General features: G+C 40.9%; 8 non-coding genes across 8 annotated transcripts; 2 read left to right on the top strand and 6 right to left on the bottom strand.

The window, feature by feature from the left end:
• Positions 1-1,251: 1,251 nt before the first annotated feature.
• On the bottom strand, positions 1,252-1,323 carry trnae-cuc (transfer RNA glutamic acid (anticodon CUC)). Its single transcript has one exon. It is a non-coding gene; the product is annotated as a tRNA-Glu (tRNA).
• Positions 1,324-1,850: 527 nt separating this feature from the next.
• Positions 1,851-1,932, bottom strand: trnal-uag (transfer RNA leucine (anticodon UAG)). Its single transcript has one exon. It is a non-coding gene; the product is annotated as a tRNA-Leu (tRNA).
• Positions 1,933-3,006: 1,074 nt separating this feature from the next.
• Positions 3,007-3,094, bottom strand: trnay-gua (transfer RNA tyrosine (anticodon GUA)). Its single transcript is given in 2 exon segments — positions 3,007-3,042; positions 3,058-3,094. It is a non-coding gene; the product is annotated as a tRNA-Tyr (tRNA).
• A 4,468-nt stretch (positions 3,095-7,562) lies between these two features.
• On the bottom strand, positions 7,563-7,634 carry trnaa-cgc (transfer RNA alanine (anticodon CGC)). The gene has a single exon. It is a non-coding gene; the product is annotated as a tRNA-Ala (tRNA).
• Positions 7,635-7,683: 49 nt separating this feature from the next.
• On the top strand, positions 7,684-7,755 carry trnaq-cug (transfer RNA glutamine (anticodon CUG)). Its single transcript has one exon. It is a non-coding gene; the product is annotated as a tRNA-Gln (tRNA).
• Positions 7,756-9,693: 1,938 nt separating this feature from the next.
• trnat-agu (transfer RNA threonine (anticodon AGU)) lies at positions 9,694-9,767 on the bottom strand. The gene has a single exon. It is a non-coding gene; the product is annotated as a tRNA-Thr (tRNA).
• A 1,657-nt stretch (positions 9,768-11,424) lies between these two features.
• On the bottom strand, positions 11,425-11,496 carry trnaq-uug (transfer RNA glutamine (anticodon UUG)). The gene has a single exon. It is a non-coding gene; the product is annotated as a tRNA-Gln (tRNA).
• Positions 11,497-13,115: 1,619 nt separating this feature from the next.
• On the top strand, positions 13,116-13,187 carry trnam-cau (transfer RNA methionine (anticodon CAU)). The gene has a single exon. It is a non-coding gene; the product is annotated as a tRNA-Met (tRNA).
• The last annotated feature ends 7,748 nt before the right edge of the window (positions 13,188-20,935 follow it).

Here is a 20,935-nt window from a genome sequence, read left to right as displayed (position 1 = left end):
TTATAAAGTTTGATGGCCACAGGCAGGAATGACTTCCTGTGGCGCTCTGTGGTGCATTGTGGGAGAATGAGTCTATCACTGAAAGTGTTCCTGTGAATGAGCAGCAAGCCATGGAGTGGGTGCGAGACACTGTCCAAGATGGCATGTAGTTTGGACAGCGTCCTCCTCTCTGACACCACCAACAGAGAGTCCAGATCCACCCCCACGATGTCACTGGCCTTGTGAATCAGTTTGTTGAGTCTGTTGGCGTCCGCTAACCTCAGCCTGCTGTCCCAGCATGCAACTGCAAACAGGATAGCACTGGCCACCACAGACTCATAAAACATCCTCAGCATCGTCCTGCAGATGTTGAAGGACCTCAGCCTTCTCAGAAAATAGAGACGGCTTTGGCCCTTCCTGTTGAGGGCTTGAGTGTTCTTGGCCCAGTCCAGTTTATTGTCTAAGTGCACTCCCAGGTATTTGTAGTCCTCCACAATGTCCACACTGACCCCCTGGATGGAAACAGGGCTCACTGCTGCCTTGGCTCTCCTTAGATCCACCACCAGCTCCTTGGTCTTTGCCACGTTGAGCTGTAGATGGTTCTGCTCACTCCATGTGACAAAGTCCCCCACCACAGCGCTGTACTCAGCCTCGTCCCCCTCGCCATCCAACCACAGCAGAGTCATCAGAAAACTTCTGAAGATGGCAGGACTCTGTGTGGTAGTTGAAGTCTGTGGTGTAGATGGTGAAGAGGAATGGCGCCTGGCTAGAGCTTCAGAAGGCAGGACATGACAGATTACACATCTGTCACGTAGTCAGTTTGTATTCTTAAATACCAAGTCTCTTGCTGTTCCTTGACTAGTTGGCCCCCCCTGCTTTGCATCGCTCCAGGTAAGTAGAAAGCAATCTGTTATGCACCTTTGCATTGCACTAAAATGTCCACATTTGGACCTGAATCCAACAATAACTTTACTTGACACTCATATACATTGATTATCAGGCAAAAAATGTTGGTCAGGGGTTTAGTTACTGTTTGAAAAAGGAAAATAATTGTTAGATGAATTATGACATAATTGCAGATGAAGTATTTATGACCCATCAAAGACGACAAAAGGATACATCAGTTGTCGGGGGTCTGATTTAAAGGAAATGGTACTCTTTAAAAGTGTTGGGGTTCTAGTGTTAAACTAATGAGGAAGAATTTGACATATCTAAGTTAACCAAAAAGTTTCTCTTTCAAATGTTACATCTGTATCTGTCAAGTCCTGACCATTCCCTGACCGGGAATTGAACCCGGGCCGCGGCGGTGAGAGCACCGAATCCTAGCCACTAGACCATCAGGGAGTCACATCTATCAAGTTTGTCTTTGTAGATGTGAGTTTCCTTTTCACTTACTGGAATGACTCAGATTGTTTTAGGCGAGGAATGGCACCGTAGTTTTAGATGTTAAAATGTGCGCACAAGAAAGCTGAGGGATTACTGTGGGGAAATGGAGAATGACTAGGTTAACTGAAGATTTTAAACATTGTGAAAATTAACAGAACATATGAACACGTTAAACATATACGGGCATATAACATATACCTGCAGTCTCAGTCTTTGGATGGTATTGGTAGCGTATGCGCCCCGTCATAGTTACCGACAATTTTGTTGATGAATGAGTATTTCACATTGAACACTTAAGATTGGGTGTTCATTTAAAAACAGGGAATTACCAGTAAAGATAAAAACAACAGATTCAGCAAGGAGTCTGATACGTTGCCACTAATGACTTTAGTCACTTCACCAAGCTATGCCATAAGAGTACAATGTAACTGATTCAAATTCAAGTCAACATATGGTTTGTCTTCCACCTATGTAACATCAGCAAATGGCAGTGGTGGGATTTGAACCCACGCCTCCAGAGAGACTGGAGCCTAAATCCAGCTCCTTAGACCACTCGGCCACACTACCTGCAAGTATCAGCTCTCCACATCGTGAGACACACTAACGGTATATTTGTCAATGTTGTCACTCTTTGTCATTTTTCTCTGTCATTGATGATTATTAGAATATTGTAACCAGCATTAAGTGAGTGGGTTTAGGTCCGTGTGAATATGGGCTGAGCATTTACCTGGGCTGAATTTGTGAACATCTTCTTTTGTATATTCACTGTAAAGAGCCATTAATCCTCCAACTGTCAACTATTGTTCCAGAGACAATAGGATATACAGTTTTAGATTGGAAGGTAACTGTCCAAGACCAAAGACTTCATTGAAATACCTCAAGTGATCAAAACAGTTTGTCAAAATGGGAAAGGTCATGTTTTTGATTACAAATTCCAGCACAGTTGTTCATTTACCATTCAAAAACAAAAGTACAATCATGAAACACATACTACTTAGACAGAATGAACCTGGTCAGGTGGCAATGAAAGAATTCCAGAGACGTGGACCCTCTGGCACAGCCATACTTGGTCAGGACAACACCCCCCTTCTTGATGTGCTCCATGCGCACCTGGTCCAGCAGTGGCACCACCATGAGGTCCCTTCCGTTTGCCCCTCCCAGTTGCTCGTAACAGAGAGAGGTCTCCTGCATCCCACTCAAATATGCAGGCAGAGAGACGGCTCATGAAGGTGGGACCAGACGTGAGATTTTTTTCGCAGCCCACGCTCACGTTCAAATTGATAAATGCCGTACTCTGCGTAGGAACCGGCGTACCCCCGTCCTACGCCTGTTTTAGGTCGTATGCACATTTCATAAATGAGGGCCCTTGTGAGCACAATAAAGATTTCTTAAAGAAAGGTTTGTACTTCATAGTTCTAGTTTTTTTCCAGTTCTTCTGGTCACACTTGGCACTATTTCACATGGTTTGTCTGTAGTTCTCTATTCTGTCAGGGCTTAACTCTGTCTCCCCCACCTATTTCTTTTTTGTTTCTTGTTATGTCTTGGCAAGAAGTATTGTGCTTTTAGGTCAACCATCCATCTGTACATCAGAATCAAAAACACTTTATTGATCCTTGAAGGTAGCCTCTGGAAAAAAGGTGCTCCTTCGAGCCGGATTTGAACCAGCGACCTAAGGATATCAGTTCTATACCTCTACAGTCCTCCGCTCTACCAACTGAGCTATCGAAGGGAGCTACCAAAGTCATACGCACTTCTCATTCTGTGAATGTGAATGTGATAACACGGGGCCCCCCTGGATCTGACAATCTTTAGGGGATGTAGCTCAGTGGTAGCGTGCATGCTTCACAGGTTTTTATGGTTGATCGTATGAAATTCTTTCATATTGGAACTAGTTTTGCTTGAACACTGTGACAACACATATCCTGTACTGGATATGGAGGCACTGACTGTTTGTCTAATCTTCTGGATTTTGTCTATGAAGAAGGAGGCAAAGTCATTGCAGGCCTTGGTAGATAACAGTTCAGATGCTACTGGTACTGGAGGGTTTGTTAACCTATCGACAGTAGCAAACAAAGCACATGAATTATTATTGTTTCCAGAGATAATATCAGAGAAGACCTCCTTGTCTTCGTTAGTTCCAAATTATAAATGCAAAGTCTCTCTTAAGCAGAAAATGCGTTTGGATTGGTAGGAAATGGAGATGGGTGTTGCCAAGAGGAGGCGCCTTTTTGATTGACAAGAAATGGATATGAAGTCTCTCAGGATTGGCAAAAAATGAAAGGAGCTTTGAGTTTGATTGGTGAGAAAAGAAGATGAGAAAGTGGACAAATATGTTCTGGGTCATGACAAAGCATCTAGGGTCAGTCTTAGCCTTTGTGTGAATACATAGGTCTCCACATACATTGTTTTTATTAAGATTGACGACCAAATTGTTAGTATTTCTGAAACTTTCCCAACCATTGCGATAGCTTTCATAGCCTCGTTGGCGCAGTAGGCAGCGCGTCAGTCTCATAATCTGACGGTCGTGAGTTCAACCCTCACACGGAGCAGGTGTTTTAAAATAAAAAACACATCTGATGCTGAAAATGCAGTGACAGGTGATTGAACACTGGCACATATCACATACATGGAAGTTGTGATTCTGGTTATTTCTGAGATCAACAATCTCAGGAAGGCTTTTTTCAATCAATTGGGAAAAATGGGAATGCATACTCTTAATAAGTAGACTTCCAGAGTATTTGCATAACAAAGACACAAGCATGGGCGTTGTGATAGGATGGTGTCGTTCATCATTGTTTCTGAGATCAACAATAACTTCAGAAGTTTCGAATTCAATGGCTACCTATGATTTCTTTCTAGGAGCGGTTCAAAATTACGTTGCACTATTTTGTCTAATTGCTTAGGTCATAATATTTCCAGAGACTTAATTTCTTTCAGGTAGTTAATAGATATGGTCAAATGAAGCTTCATTAAGCTTTCTGAACAATTTCCTTCATTTTCTGAACGCATTCACTCAGTAGTGTTTTATTATTGGTTGTGCATCTGTGATTGCCCTAGAGGTCTCTCAGTCCAGCACCTCTCCCGCTCATCTTTGTTAGTTTTACACTGTCCACCATAAATCACTGACACCATACCTCACACTCATCCATGCATACACATTCACCTCTGACTAAACTGACTACCACCATCATTGAATTGTCATTTCTTTTGTTGTAGTCATATTCTCACGTTTCCTTCAACCTTTGCACACGGTGTTTTGTCCTGGTTGTTTCATGGGGTCATGACAAAGCATCTAGGGTCAGTCTTAGCCTTTGTGTGAGTACATAGGTTTCCAAAAACATTGTTTTTATTGAGATTAAAGACCAAATTGTTACTATTTCTGAAATTTTCCCAACCATTGCACCTGCTTTCATATACTCGTTGGCGCCACCCGGAACGTATTTGTCCACTTTCTCATCTCCTTTTCTTACCAATCAAACCCAAAGCTCCCTTCCATTTTCTGCCAATCATGAGAGACTTTACATCCATTTCTTGCCAATCAAAAAAGCGCCTCCTCTTGGCAACGCCCATCTCCATTTCCTACCAATCAAAACCCATTTTGTGCTCAATGGAAGCTTTGCCGCAATCGCAAGAGAAGATTACTCATCGCGGTAGAAAATATAAATAGTTAGATTGTACTATGCATACAATACTATGATGTATTGTGATTTATATGTTATGTGTGTTTTACTCTTTGTACAGAAGTAGTTTGTTGATTCTCTTATTTTCCTCCCTGGTGTAAAAACCTTTGTATAGTCAGTAATTTCTTGTGCTAAACAATATTATTCATTACCTAAAGACATATTGTTTTGTTGAGATCAATAATGTAATAAAGTTGGCATGTTTATATTAATTGGCTTCATTTCAATATTATTCCAAATTATAGTGTACACACTGCTGAGCATATGACTTGCCTTTATACACCCTACTTCCCTGCAATGATTACTGTATGACATACTAGCTTTTAGAGAAAAGAGAACTAAAAATGCTTGGTTTTACCTGTCATACATTGTTTAAGAAAAAGAAAATTATTTATTACTAAACAATACTTGTTATAAAGACTAACTTTTAATATTGACCAAATATAGCACGATTACTAAATGTATGCAGTGCTAAAAACAGATATATTGTTCAAAAGTCAATCTAAACGTGATAAATTATTTGTTTAAATTGGTTCCCAACCTTACTAATATCTTATTCCTCCAAAACCTTGTTTAGTAGAACAATATAGTTGTGGACAGTGTAATTGGATCTTCTGGCACTAGGTGGGGCTTGAACCTAAGATCTGGTGCTAGGTGGGGATCGAACCTGTGACCTTTGAATCTACGTCAAACTTCCCTTATTTCCCAGAAACATTCCAATTTCAGCAATTAAATTAAAATCTGACTTAATAGAAACTATACAACTCTTACACTTTGTGGGTAATTTAGCATCTTTCTCATCTTTTCTCTCATTTCTCCTTTTTTCCTCCTTTTTCCTCTTCCTTTTCCTCTTTTTCCTTCTTCCCTCCCTCTTCCCCTTTTTCCTCTTCTTCCCCCCCCCTTAGAGACTGGGAAGCGGAAGCGTGCTGGGCCCATAACACAGAGGTCGATGGATCGAAACCATCCTCTGCTAATTCCTATACTTTGTATCAGTAACAAGTCTATTTCCAGTCTGTTGATATTTAACAAAGTGTCTGAAGTGAAATGTCTCCACCTGCTGAAGAGTTAATTTAATGACATGGCGAGATCAATCATAAAAATAGAAACTAACCTGCCGTAATACCCATACTGGAGCATAAAACAATAAATATACTACACTACAGTTAATAAATGCTGTAAATAGAAACTCTAAAACATGTAATTTAAAGTGCTTGTTGTGCTGTCTACCAGTCAGATTACCACAGGAGGTAATATCTTCTGCAGCTCTTTTAAAGACTCTACCATAATACCTACTGGAGATGCCAGGTCTTCATACATGTAAAGCATGAGCTCTACCACTGAGATACATCCCCTGAAGATTTTGAAATTCTTTTGACTTTTTTCTGAGATAGACTCAGACTTATCTTTATTAATCCTTTTGGGATGACTCCCACAAGGATATTAAAATATCACTGAATAAAGGAAGAAATCTTGGTAAAACATGTAATGGTAATGTTGTATATGGCTTCAAAACCTGTAAATAGAACTGCAGTGGCTTGAAATCAAACCTGGGATAAATGATTCCACTGCTACGATATAAATCATAGTCGAAAAATAACACACCTGTTGCCTTTCTGCTGCTTTCTGCTCTGTTCATAAACTTTTCAATTGGTTACTAGTAGTTACCAGACACGGGCAAAGTGCAAATCGTAGTGCACTTCCTGTGTCTGTGGATCCTCATGGAGGCAGCTTGATTGATTGATATGCTCCCTTATTTGTACCTTTTCAGAGATCTAATATTTTATCAAATCAGGTTGTGCAAGTATCCTTTCTGGTTACTTCTTGACAAATAAAACAAGTAACCACACAATGAAAACCACTGCGATGGCTGGGAATAAAACCCAGGTCAACAGCTGGAAAGGAAGCTATGTTTACCACTATAAATCTTGTAACACATCTGGGCATTGAGACTCAAAATGGGCTCTATCACTGAGCTACAGCCCCTGAAGATTTTCTGATTTTTTTTACTTTTTTGTGAGATCACGGAATAATAGAAGAAACCTGGGTGGAATATGTGATGTTAATGTTGTATATGGCTTCAAAACCTGGTGGTGGCTGGAAATCAAACCTGGGCAAAATGCTTGCACTGCTATTGTATAAATCAAAGTTAAAAAGTAACATCACTCAAAGAAAGCTACTGCGATGGCTGGGAATCCAACACCGGTCAACTGCTTGGAAGGCAGCTATGCTCACCACTATACCACCATCACTGGGCAATGTAATGTTCACTGCAAATCTTGCAACACATCTGGTCATTGAGACTGATTTTTGCATTAATTACCATAAACACAAGGTCTCTACAACCCAGTGCTATACAAATTTGCTCAAATCCTTCTCACTTGTTGAGTAAAGCAGGACTTTGGCAGGCACTTGTTAAGTTAATCATCCACTTTATTGTGTTTTAATTCCTGCTGCATTATTTCATTTTCTCTTTCAGAATAAGAACTGATCTTTTATAGTCGGGACAATAACATGTGTTGGAGATGCCGGGGATTGAACCCGGGGCCTCATACATGCGAAGCATGCGCTCTACCACTGAGCTACATCCCCCCAATGCTCTCTGATTTGTTGTGAAACAAACACTAGCAGCGCTTTGAAAGGTTCCATGGTGTAATGGTTAGCACTCTGGACTCTGAATCCAGTGATCTGAGTTCAAATCTCAGTGGAGCCTGTTTTTAAGCCACAGCACAGGTGAAAAAGATCAACCTTTCAACTTTCCACATCTAGTTTAAAGTGAGCTTACAGGTTCAAAATGGAACTGAACACGGAGGAGGATTCCTCCCTAACGGCCGCTCTGCTGTGCTCCGTGCCCCCGCTGTCCGGTAATAGTTAAAGCATATAAAAACCTAAAGAACACTCAAAAGCTTCAAGATAAAACTTACTTAAGAAGCTTCTTAATTCTTAATTCACGTTCAAGAGAAGGCCTGTTTCCAGCCAGACTATGAATTGATTCATGAAATCCCTGTTATTAATATCCCATATGGTCTAGCCGTTAGGATTCCTGGTATACTATTACTTTTGTTAATTTTTTGACATACTATACTATGAATTTTTTTGACATGCTTTCCTATAACAAGCATATCTGCTGTTGTATTTAGACAGCTGTATTTCACTTCAGACATCAGATGCTATGTTAAACATCAGACTGGAAAGATATTTACTGCTGGTACAAAGTATAGGAATTAGCAGAGGATGGTTTTGATCCATCGACCTCTGGGTTATGGGCCCAGCACTCTTCCGCTGCGCCACTCTGCTCTACTGCGCATTCTCAGGGGCTGGAAAAACAAGCCGAAATATGTCGGTCAAAGGCAGAAAGGAACTCTTCACTTGAGGCCATTAATGACAAAAAGACAAACCTGAAGAATAAAAAAAAATAGTATGCATTGTCATGTTTCCTGTATTGAGTATCATTGTCAAACATAACACCATACCTTTTGACAGCGATAAGTACCCCACTAACACAGAACGTTTAGAGAACGTTTAGAGAACGTTAGGGAACGTTAGTTTTTGGTTCTCTAAAGGTCAGTTCGAACCAAACCAAAAGCTAATGTTTAGAGAACGTTCCCTCCTGGTTATAACGTTCCCTGCTGGGATTTGGACCCAGGATCTCCTGTTTACAGACCGGCACTTTAACCACTAAGCTACAGCGCCTTCTACAGACGAGCCTGTCTTGCAAGAATACAATGAGCTAATGAACACGGTTTCTTCCATCCATCCATCTTCATCCAGCAGCTCCAGCAGGGGACCCCTACGGACTCCGGCAAATGAAAACAGCTGGACGTGTCCTTGAGCGACGCCTCAGGACTCACTGTTCATAGGCAGGCCTACCGAGAACAACAGATGTCCTATGCAAGGACCTTGAGAGATGAGAGACCCTTTTCCCACAGGTCTGGTAAAATCTAACCTCCATGCCATAAGTCCCCTCATCACAAAGGTCATTAACCACTCCCTCCAGGCTGGCCATGTTTCATGGAAAGCCATGAAAAGTTTAAAATACAGTCTTAATTTAGTCCTCCTCAACAGTTAACATAGCGTTTGCTGTGTGGTGTGTCTGTTTTTTTTTTTTTATTTCTCTCATGTTAACAGTATTGACCAATACGGTAGGCACTCTAACCTCAGCTGACACGCTCTCGCCACGCAGGCAGTGTGCAGGAGCCCTAAGCTTCCAAGGTAGGACTGAAGGAATTCATGGTAATAAAAACTTTATAATCTTCACACTAGAGTTGCAGAGTTGCAAAAAAAAAAGTGTCTGTCTAGTCAGCAGAAGTTCCTGGGTTCAAATCCCAGCAGCACCTTGTTGTTGCAGAGATTACCTGTACTTGTCTTTAAATTGCCTGCTAATCAGATGTTGTTGTGGGCGGGGCATTAAGTCTGACTCAGTGGTGAGTGAAATGGAGCAGCTGACTGACACAGAACTGTAGTGGAGCCAAAGTAGGGCATTTATTAATTAATTTCATTAGTTCTCAGGCAAATAGAACACCTTGTGGGTATGTTATTGGTGTTTCTGTGTAAATGTAACATGCCATTTTCATTTACTACCAGGGTACTTTCAAAGGGGTTGGGTTGACATGATGATGATACGCCAAAAGAGGTAATCTTTCCAACAACAAGGTACTGCTGGGATTTGAACCCAGGATCTCCTGTTTACTAGACAGGCACTTTAACCAACTAAGCCACAGCACCTCCACGAGCAACAACCCTATTAAGTCTTAATTTGTCTTTTACCTTGTATAAGCTAAACATACAGTATACTGACTGGCAGTATTGGGAGCAACGGCTTAGCTCACCTAGGCATGGCGGATCAATCCTATCCAGTAGATAGTTTGCAGAAGAGGAATAAATACATGGCAGGTCTCTCCCTTCAGCAGTTTGAGAACGCCAGTCCACTCCTTCTCATTGGTGCTGATCATCCACATATCACCCCCATAGAGCCAGTGAAGCTCGGTCTACCAGGTGGACCACTCACCATTTTAACCAGACTGGGGGGGAACGTTTCAGGGCCCAGCACGGATCGTGGAGCAACAGCTACGGATGCAACAGTACCTTCTGACGTCCACTGTTCCTTCCAACATGGAGCTCTTCCAGATTGTTGAGAATCTCTAGCAGCTGGATGTGCTGCTATACAAAAATGAGAAAGTGGTAACCAGGTCAAGACAAGACCAGGAGGCAGTAAGTCTGCTTGAAGAGAAGACTACGCGTGTGGAGGTGGACAGAATACTCCGCTATGCTGTAACAGTTTCCCTAGCTCACCCGGCAAGGGAAAAGTACAACGCATATAATTAAGGTAATGGGTGGATCTCTGATATCTATCGACTATAATCTAGTCCTGCCTACTTTATTTACACAACCCCAGAATACCCTCAACCCACAAACACCCTAATTGCCTCTAATTTAGCTCAATAAACATACCAATAAAATTAAAAGAAGACCATGGAATATAAGTGTAACTGCTTAACTGTGTAACTAATTAAACAGGATGCACCATCTTCGTCCCCATCCCTTTCTGGCAGCCATATTTCATAAGAATGGCCAAGAAACCAAAGGAGCGTATGTGAAGTAGGTAAGGGAATGTACTGTTGAAAGTCGGTGTGCAAATGTGAGCTGATGACTGTGCAACCCTTGCAAGCGACTTATCTTATCACCCCCCCCTCCCCCCAAAGCTACACCACCACAACAAACAGCAAAAAACAAAACAAAAACAATATCCCCAAAATCGAACCGACACCTCCGGTGGAGACTGCGACCTGAACGCAACACCTTGGACCGCTCGGCCATCCTGACTGAATATTCCAACGTGTAGTAGGATCTCTCACAGAAATAATAATATGGTAAGTCAATTATGTTTTGATAAAGTAGGTTCTCAGTCATCCAGGTCATAGTTATCAAAGGAAGGTTTCCCTATTGTCAGCCCAAATATATGGGTTTATGGGGACACGGAAGAAAGTCACCAGTGTGGAAATGTGCTTGACAATGGCAACACTGGATTTGCGGGATGTGAAGGCATCTCACCGACTCTGTACCCCAATGTGCAAATCATGTGGTGGAAATAGAGATCCACCATTGTGTCTGTCCAAAATGTCCTCCTGTGTTCAGACATGTGCCTACTAGATGGGAAATAGACTGACATTTGGGTCAACATTGTGGAAATATCTTTAATATGTTCAACTAAGTCTAAATTTGGAGCTCTTTTAAGTTAACGTGAAGTACAGGTCACAGCTCAACATGCCACCACCAACATACTGTTTTCAGTCAAACAGCCAAGAATATTTTACCCATTAGCCTAGATGTGGACAGTGTAGAGGTTGATTTTTTTATTCCACCAGTACTCTGGCTTAAAACCAGGTTCCACCGAGACTTGAACTCGGATCACTGGATTCAAAGTCCAGAGTGCTTACCATTACACCATGGAACCACTGTTCTGAAAGGCAACATTGGTTTGCCAGGCAGCTTCTTCCATAATATTAACACTTATGCTTTTGAAGGCAGACAACAATTACTGGCTAACTTAAGTCATTTAGTAAGCTAAGCGTTCACACAGGATGTGGAACAAGAAAAGTCAAGAAAAGGTTTTAAAGGATTTGCCACAAACAATGAATACAGCAGTAGATAGGTCTACTGTGTACACATGGTAACTTTACATGGGTTGATAATGCAGATGCTCACAAAAGGTGCGGCTGTACTTTCAATTCAGTATCTTGCGCAAATTAATATCCACTATAATGTAGAGAATAGCTGAGTTCAAGCTTCCCAATACCATGTCTCTGAAATTAGTTCTAGAAGGAAACAATTCATGTAAGAAGTGGGATTTGAATCCTAGCCCCCAGTGGAGACTGCGACCTGAACGCAGCGCCTTGGAACGCTCAGCCATCCTATCTTTATCTTGTTTATCCTTATCTTCTTTAATAGTTTTTTAAATAAATTAAAACATAAAAAATATGACTAACATGGGATTATTTTTAATGTTATATTAATAAATAATGTTACAATTATATAACTAAGTAAGCAATAAAACCTTTAAATGAGCCCTTCCTGTTTTTTTTTGTTATGTCTCGGCAAGAAGTATTATGCTTTTGGGTCGTCTGTCCATCTCTACATCAGAATCAGAAATACTTGATTGATCCGTGAAGGGAAACTCTGGAAGAGACTGCTTCTTTGCGCCAGTAACCTAAGGATTTTGGATTTATGCTTCTACAGGCCTCCGCTCTACCAACTGAGCTATTGAAGGTCAACAATATTTATGAACGCACTTCCCATTCTTATTGATGTGATAACACAGGAGCCCCTGGAGGGAATTTCGGAATCATCAGGGGCTGTAGCTCAGTGATAGAGCGCACTTCACAGTCTCAATGCCCAGATGTATTACAAGATTTGAAGTGAACATTGTATTGTCCAGTGATGGTGGTATAGGGGTGAGCATAGCTGCCTTCCAAGCAGTTGACCTGGGTTTGATTCCCAGCCATCGCAGTAGCTTTCTTTGAGTGATGTTACTTGCTTTTTTTACAAGAAGCCAGCAGAAAGGTTACTTGCCCAACCTGGTTTGATAAAACATTAGATCTCTTTGGGCTGCACGATTATGGCCAAAGTGATAATCACGATTATTTTGATCAATATTGAGATCACGATTAATTATCACAATTATTTGTTGATTTTCTACTCCAAAGTGCTGGAAAGGAAGGTTTCACCAATCGTTGAACCTCAGGTTAACAAGGAACAATCTCAGCAAGGTGATTGATGGATGATTATAGTTACTTCACCAAGTTCAGCCCAAATGACACAGCTGCAAGACATCACCATGGTTGGCTTCCAGCTATGTAATAGATGCAAATGGCATTGCTGGAATGCAACTTCATCATTTGTGCTGAACTGTAATGTATTGGTGAAGTAACTAAAAACATAAGAGGCAACTTGGCAGAGGATTGGCTGAAGCTTCCTTTCCACCACTTTGCCACCCGTAAGCTGATGGAACCTTTGTTGCCACCGTCCCTCAAAATGTGAATCACAGAACTTCCATCCCCTAAGCCCAAACAGCAGAGCAGAGTGGCGCAGCGGAAGCGTGCTGGGCCCATAACCCAGAGGTCGATGGATCGAAACCATCCTCTGCTAAATCTCAGCATTTGTATCAGCACTAAGTCTATTTCCAGTCTGTGGATGTTTAGCAAAGCATCTGTTGCTGCAAGTGAAAAGGAAACTTAATGGCATGTCAAGTTTAAGGGAACTACAGTGCTGATACCTGTTGTAACACCAATTCATCTGGAACATAATACATGTTATATCTATACAAATGTTCATTTTTGCAATATCACGTAGGTGAAAAGATTCCTCACAGTGGTGCTGGAGGCCAGGGTGATGCCATCCAGAGTAACTATCTCTTTGGATAATGCGTCACAGAGGTGCTTGGGCCCCAGAACAATAACTTAAGTTTTCCAATTTTCCATCAAGGAAATATGGCTGTGATCTGTCAGTGAATAGAAAGGCAATGGTCAAGTAGTTTGTTTGGCATGTAGTGTTTTTTGGGCTCCACTGCCAGATTGAGCTTTCTGATTATATTATACAACAGACTACTTTTGACACAAAACATTTAAAAAAAAATTCCATTGCGTGCAGTTGAAGCAGGATATGAAGAATTGCCAACATGCTGTACTACAATTTTGCTTCCTCCTCATCTGTGTTAAATTAACGATAAACTGGACAGTAAATTACGGATTAGGTTTGTAACAGCTCCTGTCTTCAGGGATCGTCTGAGAGTTGAACCCATAACCTCTCGCACCCAAAGTAAGAATCATACCGCTAGACCAACAAGCCACTTAAAAACGCCTTATTAGCAATTTTCCATCAAGTAAATGTGACTAGTCAGTGTCTCGAAAGGCAAAGTAGTCCCATCCAGGAGCTAGCGCACCCTAAGCAAAGTTAAACATTTGGTAGACCTTATAACTATCATTTATGTGAGCTTCCTGCTTACCTTGAAGGATATTGAAGGAGACTACTGAAGCAATAATTAGCAAATACCTTGTTAAAAAATGTTATCAACACCCTTCACTCTTTGCAATGTTTCTCTGACATTTTTTATTTTAGAATATTGTAACCAGCATTAAGTGAGTAGTTTTAGGTCTGTGTGAATGGGGGCCGAGTATTTACCTCGGCTGAACTTGTGAACATCTCTTTGGCATATTCACTGTCTGATCAAGTCCAGGTGCTGGAAAATCTCTGATTCAAGTTTTGAGGGAATGGGATCTGCATGTGCTTTCTTACCAGGAAGTTTCTGGAGGTCCAAATGGCATCTTTGATGGCGGCCATGGTGAGCCACTGATTTGCAAAGTTACATGCTGGTATCTGTTTCTTTGGCCTGACGGATGGACAGACGACCCAAAAGCATAGTACTTACAAGACATAACAAGAAACAAAAAAAAGAGGCGGGGAGATAGAGTTACGTAAGAACGAAAGACAGACTACTGCCTGTGTCAACTAAAGCCTGTACTGTCTTTTCCTTTTTACTTTCACAGGGACAGTAACATCAGAGGTACCAGGTATGCAACATATTCTGGAATCAGACATTTGCTTCACTGAGCAATTGGGCCTAATGTGACCTGGCTGGCCACAACCATGACATACTATTACCCCGGGTGCTACAGCTGGAATGAGACTAACACTGGGTTTTCTTGGGACATTGGAGGGCTTAAACACACGACAACTACCACCCACAGACTTACCAGAGAATGTCCTCTCCGGCTCTTGCTGGTCTGCTGGGTCATTCTTTCTCACGTCCTGCTGTTGAAGGCCCAGACGATAGCCTCTACCAGTTTACCTGGCGGCCATGAAGGTCTCCACCAGGTCTACCGCTTGTGCCAACAAAGGCAGGGGTGCGCTCTCTCACCCATACCTGAAGCTTGGGGTGCAGTCTTTAGTCCAATATAATCAGAATCACTCTGGCAGTGGAGCAATAAAACCTTATGTGCCAAACAAACTACTTAACAAATGCCTTTGAGTCACCGACTGATCACATTTATTTGATGGAAAATTGCTAATATGATGTTAGTACGTGGCTTGTTGGTCTAGGGTTATGATTCTAGCTTCGGGTGCGAGAGGTCCCGGATGAGACTACTTTGCATCGAAGTGGAGGTATGGATTGACCAATGTGGTTTATTTATTGAGTGTGATGGACAAGAGACTGTCACCTATGTGGCAAATTCATCACGATATTACTATTAGGTTTACTGGCAAAATAAAGTCTGTATGTTGGTAAAAATATTTCGTATCAAATGTTTCCTGTTGTCAAATGATATCGGAATTCTGAATTGGGCAGTGGAGCCGTGAAAAGACCCCATGATAATCTACTTGACCATAGCCTTTCAAGTAAGTGACAAATCTAAGCTGCATTTCCTTTTTAAGCTGCATTTCCTTTTTACCAATATTCAATTTCCAATTTTGGCAAAAGTAGTCTGTCGTCCAATAGATGGTGGAAACTAGGCTTATCTGCTGTCACTTTGACCAAAAAATTCAAGTTCCAATCTTGGTACAATGTTTTGCGTCAAAAGTAGTCTTTCGTCCAATAAAATCAGACAGCTCAATCTGGGACTGTTGCCATAAAAACACCACATGCCAAACAAACTACTAATGCGGTTTGTGAAAAACCATAATATTCCAGTTTTTTTAACAGTAAGTTGTGGTCAGTTATATCAAATGCTGCAGTAAAATCAAGCATCACAACACCTATTATTTTCTCTCGTCCATATCCTTAAACCAGTCATCAACCATCTGAGTCAGGGCAGTGGCAGTTGAGTGTTTTCCTCTGTATGTATGCAAGCTGAAAAACTGTAATTAAATTATTTAAAAAATAAAACTGAATCTGTTCATAAACAATTCTTTCCATTATTTTACAGAGAATTGGTATAAGCTTATTGGTCTACTGTTTGATCCAGAGAAAGGCATTTTCTTATTCTTTGGTATTGGCACAACTTTACATATCTTCCATGCTTGCAGACATATATTTTCCATAAAACACATATTAATTATATGAGCAATAGTAGGAACAATGATTGAAACTATTGGCTTAATCCACTTATATTCAAGATAGTCCACACCAGGTGGTTTATTTTACAATTCATCAGAAGCTACATGTTTTACTTTCCATGATCTTATTTATCAATGTTTTTGACAAATCCGTGTTGTGTAGCTGTGTAGTATTTTTAAGATTATTTTATTTACGAAATAATCATTGACACAATTTGCTATATCACTTGGTTTAGTAAGAAAATCACCTTCATTTTTCTATCTAAAAGGTCTATCTCTGTAGGGATCCATCCCATAATGTTGTCACACACTTAGAATAATAATCTGAGTCTTTCATCACTTTAAGTGGATGGAAACGTTCTCTTCTCAAGGAGTTTAAACACAGAAACGGCAGGAAGGATAAATCCACCAAATCAAGTCTCAAATAATCAGCATGAGGCCTCGTTTAATTTATTTTATTTTAACTACAAAACAATAACTTGAGAGCGAACAATTAAAAATGGCCAACTTCTAGTTTGTTGGTAATGATGAGAGGACCAATTTACACAAATATTTCTAAACCCACTATTAAGGGTGACAAAAATGTTTTCCTAAAATAAAAATTACAATGACTTTCTGCCAGCCAAAAAGATGTATGTTTCTAGAGATGAGAAGAAAGTTTTTACAAAATCAAAAAGTTTCAAACATGTCTACGTTTTCCAACCAAAACGTCTTTAAACGTCTTAATGTTTCTCCTTTGGGCCTTCTCCTTCCCACGGTGGATACATTGTGGTTAGGGTTGGGTACCAAAACCTGGTGCTAGTAGGGCACTGGTGCCTTAACACCGGTATCTATCGGACCGAATAGTAACGGGGATTTTGGGGCCTCGTTTCGGTTCTACTGAAATACCAGCGCTGCCCTTTTCCATCTAGTGGTTGTTTTTGTCATTTAGCAGCAATTGCTCGAAAAAATACGTTATTGTTATTACATTTTTTTTCCATTTATTTGGACCATATAGCAATAAACAAGCTGTTCTCAAATGTTCCTTAAATGTTTTTTTTAATAATATATACATTAAAAAATATTTTTAAAAGGATGGGGTCAGGCACCGATTCTGGTGCCTAAATGGTAAAGGGTTCTGAGGACAGGCAGAAAACAGTCCAGCTGATCCACAATAACATACATGTTGATCAGAAGATAAAGTTACTGCTGGTCAGCCTTCAATGTGGAGAGAAGATCAGAATATAACAACACAGCTATCAGGGCATGAGGAGGAGGAAACAGCTTGGCTCTGAAACATGTTCACAACGAGGCAGGGTGAATGCGTTTGTGAGTTTTAAGGCTACTACTACAAGAAAAGGTTTTCCCACATTGTTCACACCAGTACGGCTTCTCTCCAGTGTGAATACGCTGGTGAGATTTAAGGTTACCACTATGAGAAAATGTTTTCCCACATTGTTCACACCAGTACGGTTCTCTCCAGTGTGATACGCTGGTGAGTTTTAAAGGCATCCCACGAGCAAAAGTTTCCCCACTGTTCACAGCTGTAAGGTTTCTCTCCAGTGTGAATGCGCTGGTGAGTTTTAAGGTGACCACTCTGAGAAAAGGTTTCCACATTGTTCACACCAGTACGGCTTTCTCCAGTGTGAATGCGCGATGGTGAGTTTTAAGGTGACCACTCTAGAAAAGGTTGTCCACATTGTTCACAGCTGTACGGCTTCTCTCCAGTGTGAATGTGCTGGTGTGTTTTTAGGGTACTTTGTAGTATGAAAGCTGCCCCACATTGATCACAGCTGTACGACTTCTCTCCAGTGTGAACTCTCTGATGAATCTTTAAATATCCTGATGTTGTGAAGGATTTGTCACAGTGCTGACAGCGGTGACGTTTGACTCCTCTTCCTCTCCGTTTCTATCAACAGACAGAAAAACCAAGAGAGTGAGTTAGTGAGGTGCCATGCTGTAGAGCTATCTTAAACTAGAAACAACATTTAGAGCATGTCTATGGAACATTGTTTGACTGACGCATTACCTTTCTTAATTATCTGCCAACATCACTATTATGGAGTTGCATTATGGTAAATGTAACATCCAGTGTTGGTTAGTTTGTGATAAATAAACTACTTTTGATCAATTTATGTGTGGTCTCCATTTTGTTGCCAGCCTTTAGCCAGATGTTTAGTAACAAATGGGGGATCATTCAGGATTTTTAGTGTCGGGAAAGTTGTAAAAGATTTTAAGCTTTCAGTGGTATCTGTAGGGGTTACCGTGTTGTCTTCATGTTGCTGGAACAGCTCTACTCCAGTAAAGTAAATTGGAACCATTGTCCCTGATAGCCATTAGCAATGAGGGGCACCAGTTGACCTTTGACCTTTTGTTTGAGGTTGTCGTTTTTGCTAAATCAAATGTGTATAGCCAGCAGTATTGTGTAAGTAAGTAATATGGTAGTGTAATGTGGTATTGTCCACACAAGCTCCATTTCCTCAAGCATTTCTGAAGCTCAGCAGAGCTTTCTGCTGTGCTCTGGAATAAAACTGCTGAGCATCACTGACTCCTCTGAAAAACACAGGCGCATATGTCGTGGTCAAGGATGTTTAAAAAATAGCTTTGATGTACAGTTGTGTTCAAAATAATAGCATCACTAAACTCAATCATATTTTTTGGTAAAAGTGATATTTCTACAAGGCAAATAATAAAAGTCCTAGAAAACCAACAGTCATGACATGCATGCTGCTCATTCTGTGGAATTGAATCTGTAATTGAAAGGAGCATGTTCAAAATAATAGCAGTGTTGTGTTCAATTAGTGAGCTGATTGATTCTGTGAAGAAACAGGTGTCAGTTATGGCCTATATTTAATCTATATACTGTATATATACATATTTAAGGAAGGAAGGAAGTACATGTTGTGCATGCTGGTTATAGTGCATTTCACGCTGAAATACTCAGCAAAATGGCTCGTTCCAGACATTGCTCTGAGGAACAGAGGACTTTGATTAAAAAGTTGATGTGAGAGGGGAAAACATATAAAGAAGTGCAGAAGATTATAAGCTGCTCAGCCAAAATGATTTCAAATGCCTTGAAATGGCATCCAACGCCTGACCGACGTGGGAAACAACCAAAGGACACATTGACTGGCCAACGGAGAAATGGAGCAACATTCTGGGGACTGATGAGAGGGAAACTGTTCTTTTGGGTCTAGGAGCCGCAGACAGTTTGTCCTCCGACCCCCCTGCACTGAAATCAAGCCCCAGTCCACTGTGAAGACAGTAAAGCATGGTGGTTATGGGATGTTTCTCATACTGTGGTGTTGGGCCTGTTTATCACATACCAGGGATCATGGATCAGTTCCAATACATCAGAATACTTGAAGAGGTCATGTTGCCTTATGCTGAAGAGGAAATGCCTTTGAAACGGGTCTTTCAACAAGACAAGGACCCAAACACACCAGGAAGGACAAAGTCTTGGTTCCAGATGAACCAGATGGATGTTATGGAGCGGCCAGCCCAACCCCGGACCTCAATCCCAGAGAACACTTGTAGGGTGACATCATAAATGCTGTTTCTGAGGCCAAACCCAGTAATGCAGAGGGATTATGGGATGTAGTTCAATGGTCCTGGCGGACCTGTTCACAGGTGACTCCATGCAACACAGATATGAAGCAGTTCTCAGAAATAATGGTTATGCAACTAAATATTAGTGCAGGGATTCAAACCCTGACACATTTTTCAGTTTATACAGTAAACATTTGAGTTTGTAAAGAAAAATGCAAATACTGCTAATATTCCTTTCTTCACTTCCTGTAAAGGTAGAACACAAACTTGATCAATGTTGGTAATGTTCTGATTTGGAAATGACGGCCAGTGTTCCCAATGCATTGGTATTATGAAATTAAAAGCTATTCTAAGGATTTGGAGCATTATTCACTTCTTTAAAAACAGCTGTTATTCTGAGCACAACTGTATGTAAAGGTTTTGCATACAAAGGTGTAATGATTGGTTGAAAGGGGGGTGGCCTACTACCCCCCCAACAATACAAGCATGTCCATGATCTGCGTTTGTAGATAAACAGACAGAGTGAGTGAGATAGTAAGGGGCCATGGTGGAGAGAGCTAAGTAAAACCAGAAGCATCGTTCACAGCATGTCTGTGTTTAAGTTTCACTGCTGCATTCCATGGTTACGCTGTGGTGTGTGTGTGTGTGTGTGTGTGTGTTAATAAAGTTTGGATTGAATATCTGCGTGGCCTTTTGTTCCGGTCTAGACATGCTCTTTATGGAAAGACCTAGGAGATAATAACATCCCAGAGTCGGTCTAGACCTGCTCTTTATCTTTATGGAAAGCACAAAGAGAAAACTGATGTTGTGATTTAGCGCTATATAAATAAAACTCAATTGAACTTGGACTCTTCAGTCTGGAGTACCCTCTTTCCTTCACTCACCTCCTCCTCCCTGACACCTTTCCTTCTTGCCCTCCTTCTTCTTTTCCTCTCCTCCTCCTCCTCGTGTTTCTGCATGTACTCTGTGATAAGGTCCAGGTCCAGGTTCTCTTGTGGCTCCCATGTGTTCTCTCACTGGAAAGGTGAGTGCAGACCGCAAGAACATCTCCTCACACTTTGTGTTTTAGGAAAACATTTCAACTAATTATCATTCCTGTTATTCCTTGTTTCTATTTCTAAGGTTATTTGTTGGGTCTGCAACTAGAGTCAAATTACAAAACTTTCAACTCTCAGTGCATGATACCCTGCTGACACTTATTTGCAATATGTAAATATATAAATATATCAGGACCAAGAACACCAAGCATTAATATTACAGACTCATACTTACTCTGAGAACCTTCCATTTCAGCAGAAACTCTACTCTTCCCTTCA

Source organism: Etheostoma spectabile, unplaced genomic scaffold, assembly GCF_008692095.1.
Source record: "Etheostoma spectabile isolate EspeVRDwgs_2016 unplaced genomic scaffold, UIUC_Espe_1.0 scaffold00570134, whole genome shotgun sequence".
Taxonomy (NCBI): Eukaryota; Metazoa; Chordata; class Actinopteri; order Perciformes; family Percidae; genus Etheostoma; species Etheostoma spectabile.
Note: the sequence above shows the minus strand (reverse complement) of the source record. Positions and strands in the feature narration are given on the sequence as shown.